The sequence below is a fragment of the Penaeus chinensis genome, chromosome 32, assembly GCF_019202785.1.
Source record: "Penaeus chinensis breed Huanghai No. 1 chromosome 32, ASM1920278v2, whole genome shotgun sequence".
NCBI classification, from domain to species: Eukaryota; Metazoa; Arthropoda; class Malacostraca; order Decapoda; family Penaeidae; genus Penaeus; species Penaeus chinensis.
The window spans coordinates 14,539,771-14,547,270 of NC_061850.1; positions in this window are offsets into that span (position 1 = coordinate 14,539,771).

Consider the following 7,500-nt stretch of genomic DNA (forward strand, 5'->3'; position numbering starts at 1 on the left):
CATTCATTTTTCTTCTTTTTTATGGTTCCCCTTCCAAAGAAAAATCACATTCAAATTCAAAAATTGTGCTGCTCTTTGCTTATTTTCCTTTCTGCCCCTTCCTACTCCAAATATTATATTAGTTGAGGATCTTTTATTCTATTCAGATAAAGCTGGAGGAAGGAAATCTGCAAAAGCAACTGTTAATCTTATGTTTTTTTTTTTATATAATTGATGATATAGATAATCTTTGCTTCAGCGTATACTTTAGGACTGATACAGTACTTATAGATACAACAGCAGCTATGATTAAAAACATAATATATACTTTTGAAAACTGCATTATCAACAAGTCAACAAGTTTTGGTAAAAGTGTGTGAAGTTAAATGTAAGTGCAATAACATTGATATTAGCCCATTGGCAGGAGGTACATATATTTGTGAAATTTGTTCCACATAGAAGTCTCAGCGACCAAGTTGTCAATAAGTTGACCCTTGAAATCTTTGGATTTTTGTTTTAACAAATGCTATTTATATTACTACTGTTGTAATTATCATCATTATTATTATTATTATTGATGCTATAATTATTATGGTAGTATTAAAATACTAATAACCACAGAAATAAAAAATAATTTTACAGAAAGTCAAGGGAAAGGGTAAGAAGGTGAGATGGGTAGGACTAATAATTGACTTCTTGGTGACTAAGCACTTGTCTTTGATTCTGTACCTGGAAGTAAAAGATATGTTGTAAATTAGTGATAATTTAATAATGATAGTGATAATGATAGCAATAGCAATCCTTCTGAACTAATCAAGTAATGCTACCATTAATAGTAATAATGTTTACAATAATAATAACTTACTAAAAAGAGGGATATGAAATGGAAAAATTGTTGTAGAAGAGGTATGCTTTACTCTCCAATATTTTTTTTTCTGTTCAGAACCTGCAGATTATGGCCATTCACACAGTCACAAAGTACACCGTTGTCTCTAATCGTGAGGTAGCATTAGAATTTTTTTTTTTTTTCCCCCTCTAAGAATATGGCAATGATAAATTTAATGTCTAACAATATGTCAGACATACCTGAAACTGTCCATAACATTATTGACATGCCTATTCTCCTTTAGGATTTCTTTCTGGTAATAAAACTGGTAGTATATTTTGATATCAAGCTGTGCTCATGTGAATTTTGTGCTTGCTTCTACTCATAATTGTAGTAACACTGCTATTTACTTTATATAAGTTAATGTTTTTCTCTTTGAGGCCTAAAAAAATATGCACATACACAGACAGAGAAAGGGGGAGAGACAAAAAAAAATGTGTCATCCTTAACTAAGACTGCAAGACTCAAATAGTATATTCATTATATTTTGTTTAGTTTTGTCTGATGTCAGACTAAAGAGTGTGTTACAAGAATTCACTTCCTAATCATACATAATGTCAGTCTTTGTCAGGCCCTTTCCTCAGTCTATGCAACAATAACACATTTTCTTAGGTAAGCCAATGAAAAGAGAATGAAGAGGAATCGGTCCACATTAATATCATCAGATTTCAGGATCTTGGCATGGCTATTCAGACAAGTAAGATTAACTTAATCAAGTAATCAATTAGTGTGGGGAATAGAGTAGATAAATACCTCTTGTAACTTTTCAGACATATTGGCACCGTGTGATATTCACATGTACCCAGTTATTTAGATGAGGATTGAGTTCTGGCTTATTGAATATGGTGTGTTTCTTCCATAGAAGTTAAGCATAAAAATATATCTAAATCACAAGCTCCTTGGTTGAACAAAATTACACTGAACAAAGTGAATAAAGTATGCTCACAATCAGACATATAGATCACCAGTCATTTACCCCTATTGTTCTTCAATAGAAAAAAAAAACATGGATATGCACACATGTTTATACCATATTTGCCAATATATTAGTGGACATGATATTACATTGCTTCATATATTTACCAAAAGTTATTTTATGATTTTTTAGGGAACAATATTATATTTTCGAAATACAGATATATACAAATACATATAGTATACAAAGAACATGAGTGTAAACTAGTGACAAAAAATATATGTACTTAAACTGCTTAAAACTAGGATAAATTGTTTGTATGTCAAAACAGCTGTTTGGTGTGTGGCTTTTTCATATAACTTATCAGTAGAGTATAAAAGCAAGCATCTCTGCTCTGATATTTTGTATTCCCGCTCTGAGCCACAGCACCATTATCATTATTGTTTCAGAGTTGTCTGCTAAATGTAAATGTGAATGAGAGTTGATATTTCTTCAGATACCTGTTTTCCTTTTCTCTTTGATTCATTTCTCATTTATATAATGTATATCTGTAAATATGTTTGGTACTATTTATTATAGGCTGGCAAATATGGTAATTGCTTATGCTGAAAGTATCATTATATCCTTGTAATTTAATTTCTAATTATGACTACCAGTACTACATACAAACAGTCAGGAATTGACTACAGTCTTGGTTAAGCACAGAACCATACATTTTGAAATTCCATATATATTGCTTTTTTAAATATAACTGTAATAAAGACTTGATGTAAACAATATTTTTGAGATGGTATAGGAATTATTGGTTATGAAGGAATTGTTAACATTAGAGGCCTTGATTTTTACAAAAAAAAATAAAAAATAAAAATGCACATTAGATATAAATCATATATCTTTGTACCATTTTTGAGTAATGTGTATGTGGCCATCAGGGTTAAAATTTGAACAGGGGATAATAGTTGATATATAATTATTTTTCCACAGGTCTCAAATAGTGTTTGTCGTTGTATTCATAATGTGATGTATTAATGAGATACTACAGTGACGAGGCTAAATCTCTGGAGATTTTTGTCATAAGATCCTCCTTTTCATCTATGTATATTGAATATTATGTCTCTACTATTGTGTTTAATCAGTGCTTCTGCAGTTTGTAGTGTACAGGTGATATGATGATGGTAAAGATTTTTTTTTTAGATAGTTCACTTTTTACATAGTCATTCTACAAGAAAGATGAATAGAGTATTTCAATATTTGAATGTTAGAAAGATGCCTATTTAACACTTTCAACTTAACTTTTCAATTGATGAGTTTTTATATCATGAGTTTCATGTTTATTGTATTGCACTTTTGTAAACATCCAGTTCAGCCTACACAGAATCCATCACATTGATAAAATTGTTTTTTTTTTAGTGAGACTTTCCTATGTAAGTGCTGTTTGATATCCTCTCCCGTATTTTTCTCTTTATATAGGTCAAACATGCTTTTGTTACTGTCAGCAACATTTTTATGAATTAAAGAATTCTATAATGATTTATATAAAAAATAATAGTAATAGTTTTTTTTCTCTCTCTCTCTCTTTTTCCTTGAACACATTAATGCTTGGATGTTACTTAATCTTTCTGGATATGTAAGTTCAAATTCAATGTATTTGACCATTTAGTTTATTGAGAGTGTGTAAATAGTGTATGAATAGATTCTTGTATAGTCATGTGGAGTGAATTTGATATCATCAGAGGAATAAGGTTTGACATGAACATGACATGAAGCTAAATGCAAAATTATTTTACTTTATGCATCATCATCATCATATACATATAGTCTTATTTGGGTTAGTTGTCTGTAGCTTGTGTCAGTTTTAGCTTCTTAGAAAAATGTATATGGCTTTTTAGAGGCATATTATTGTTGTTAGCAGTGTTCCTTTTATGTTTTTGATTTTGCAGTATGTTTGGCAAAAGCTAGATGGGTCATCGTAGTTGCATCATTCTCCAAATGCACCTCTGTACTACCTTTTATATGATGGTTCTGATCTCATTCTATTACAATAATGAGTTTATTATGTGAAAAGAAAAGCTAGTCATTTGCTGTGAAGAATTGTTTATTTTTCCAATTTTACAGAGGAGAATATATTCTCAGTCAAGTTATTTAGACTGTCTCTGCAGATTCTTGTTATCTTTTAATTGCCAGTTTTCTTTAACCAGTTATGTAAGTTTTATCTTTGAATTTAAAAAAGATAATAAAGAGTATATTGTTATGGATATTTTTATTTTCAACTTTTATTATTGTTACTGCATATTTTCATGTTATTGAATTCTCAACATTTTATTGTTTCTGCTTCTTATGCATTTTTTTCTTTCTTTCTTTCTTTTTTTTCCATTTCATTTCCTTGAACTTGTTTTAGTCTGATCTTTAAAATCATTAATATTCCAATAGTTATCTGTATTTCAACTTTTGTAATAATGTGAATGAATTACTTAAGTATTTTTTTCTACATCAGATTTTAAGTGTTAACAGGACATAGTTGTGTTAATATTCCATGTAAGTACACAGTTGAATCTTGTTTAATGTCCTGAAAATTACAACTTAAACTGAAATGACATAAGTAAAACCTTGTTTGTTTTTGTTTGTTTTTTCTATCCTATATTGGGAAACATCAGAAGACAGGATTGCCACAGAAGGTTTAAATTTACTGTATTTAGTTTTCTCTCAACACAAATGAAACAACATTGACTTTACTTTGAGCAGACTTCAGTTGTAAATGTTTAATAAAATATATCAAAATTGTTGAAGTTGAGTTTACAACATGGTCTTTCTAATAAATAACTTATGACTTTGGTCCATACAAAAATAGCAACAAAACCCAGAAGCAATATAAATAATAAATGATAATTACTTAAATACTTTAATCTGTCTGCATGTGAAAGTCTTGTTAATTCATTTTTCTGTTTTATTTAAAACAGGCAATTAACCTGCACTGGGAAAATATTTTCAAAGACCACAACTTGTTTCTAAGATTATAGAATAATGAAATGAGCATTCCTGTTATCAGACTTGGGATTAGGTGACTTCAACCTCCCATTTAGAAATGTGTGTAGACAAAAATAATGTTCTCTGTATTATCATAGTAAGCACAGATGTGTTTTGGACTATGCTATTATTTCTAGATGGTATGAACCTTCTTGGGCCTTTTTTTCAAGTTTTCATATTCCCTTCCCTGTATATCTTACTCTTTGTTTCTAATGTTTTTAGTTGTATGTTTAAGGTTTTGGGAAGCATGAATATAGGCAGATTATGTACTGCTAATGAAAAATACTTTAACTGGCTGATATCTTCTTAGGAAGAGAAAATGGATATGAGCTGTATATGTAATGACACTGATTAGAATTGTGAATGAAGAACTTAATTGCTGAGGGGTTATCAAGTGATTCAGGAATAAAACATTAATTTCAGATTTTGTTACAAGTAGTGTTCATTTTCCTTTGACAACTTTAGTCAATCTGACACCTTATATTTGTCCTATAATATGTTGTTTTCGTTTACACAAGTTTCTCTGTACTCCTACAGAGACCATATTAAGAAGAGGTTTCATAGAACCTTTGCCTGCTGTAAAGAAATGGAGATCTGTTCACCAGATTTGTCCATTTTCCAGCCAAAAATGAAAATCAAAATGCAGAATCATATTTTGTTATTTACTATTGTGGTAGAAGTATAAATTTTATCAATATGAAAAAAACATGTATGAAAGCCTGTTACTACACACATCAACAAGTAGGTGTGTTTGAAATTCTTAATATTTAATATTCTCCCTTTTTCATTAAATTTCACAAAAATATGTAAACAGAATACCAATTTCATTATTACAGTTTTGGTAGTAATATCATATAACTAATTGTACATCAAGTTATCCTGTGCCTCTGTGTGCTTTCTGAAAAGATAATATATAGCTGTCTAATATTTAGCCTTTATCATCATTCTATCATACTGTTAGTACTCCCCCTAATCCCTTGCTCATTGTTGTCATTTGGGGGGGGGGGGGGCTTAGGACAAGGAGACTGGGGCCCAATGTAGGGGATCACCCTTACCTTGGACCTTAGCCCTTGCTTCAACTAATTTTGCTTGGTCTTTTCTTCTACCCCTTTCCTTTTCCTTCTCTGCTTCATCAACGCCTTCTGTCCACTTCCTAAGGTGTGAGAGCCATGCTGATGAAAGGCTGGATTTGTGTCAGTCAGAAATGGCCTGTGGGACCCATGGTTAATAACCTACCCCTGAGAGGTAGACCGTTTCCTCTCCCTATTTATTTTGGGCTCACCATGGCCAATAATGAAGATTTTTTACTCGTATTAGGGGCACTGAAGCTTGTCCCTTCATCAACTAGCCAATCTAAATTTGATATCACTGGTTTCCCGACCCCTGCCTCTTCTTTCGCTAGACTCCGACCTCTGATACTAATAATCCCTCCTTGATGGTTGTGGTCAACACGATCCATTCTGAATCATCCACTCAGGTCATTGCTCAACCTTCAGAATACACCCTTTCCTCTCTCTCAACAGCCTCCACTCCATTTTCTCTCTTTATCCTTATTTTTCTCTTTATTGTCAGAGGCATTATTTCGGCTTTTGCTTGGGGGCAAGGGGGGTGGGGGAGGGGCTCAGTGAGCTGGGGATTTTTTTGAGGGGGGATATGGTGAATAACACAATAGACCATAAACAAAATCCCATTGGATTAATGATAGGTCTATATTGACTAAATGGTATGGATAATATATATAAGTTTATTCATATGATGTTATAGTTCTACTAGATGCAGTATAGTTTTTTTTTTTTTATGAAATAAGAGTGAGTACTGTGATACTGATGATACTGATGTGATCACAATACATTCATGTTTAGAAGCAAGCATCTGCTCTTGAACCTTTCAGTTAAGAAGTAAATCTATCATTACTGTATATAAGTAAGATACTAAGATACATAAAGATTGATAATAACCAGAGGGAGTCAATTGGGGGAGGGGGGCAGTTGCTGTACCAGTCTATTCTGGTTTGTATGTGTCTGTAATCAAATTCAATTAGCTCTAAAAGTTGTTGGGGTGTGACCCTTGGGGGGAGGCAAGATAGACCTTGAGGAGGCAAACAGAGTTTTGGGGGGCAACTGCCCTCCCCCAATTGATGCCCCTGCTTATTGTCCTCCTCCCAACAGCACTACCTCTCTCCATACCACCCCATATTCCTCCTGCCGTTGTCCTTCTACTGCTTCCACCTCTGCAAACCTTTTGAGTACCCTTTTTGGCCCAGCCAAGTGGGATCAATTCTTTGTGATTCCCCCTACAGCCCCATACTCTGACAGTATCCTTCTCTTCCAACAATATCCCCCAAAACAAATAGGCAAAGTTCACACCTTGTCACAGTTACATCTGAGTCCCAAGCTCATGCACTATCTACCCTGACTGACCTCCCTCCCGTAATAGTTATACCGGAACTCCGACTGATAGTCCTGTCTACGACAGGACAGTGAAAACGACTTGCTTCCATGCCTCGTCAACTATGATGCAGTGGCAGTTCAGTGCCACACTATTCCTCCCAGAGCCCAACGTAAGTCCTATACCAATATTCTCAAGATTATTTTCCGTAGACATAGCTTCCCCCCATGAAGTTTATATTGGTGGTATCCTGCCTTGTCCAAACATATCGATCTCTTCCCGTCAATGTCAGAAATGTTGGCGCTTT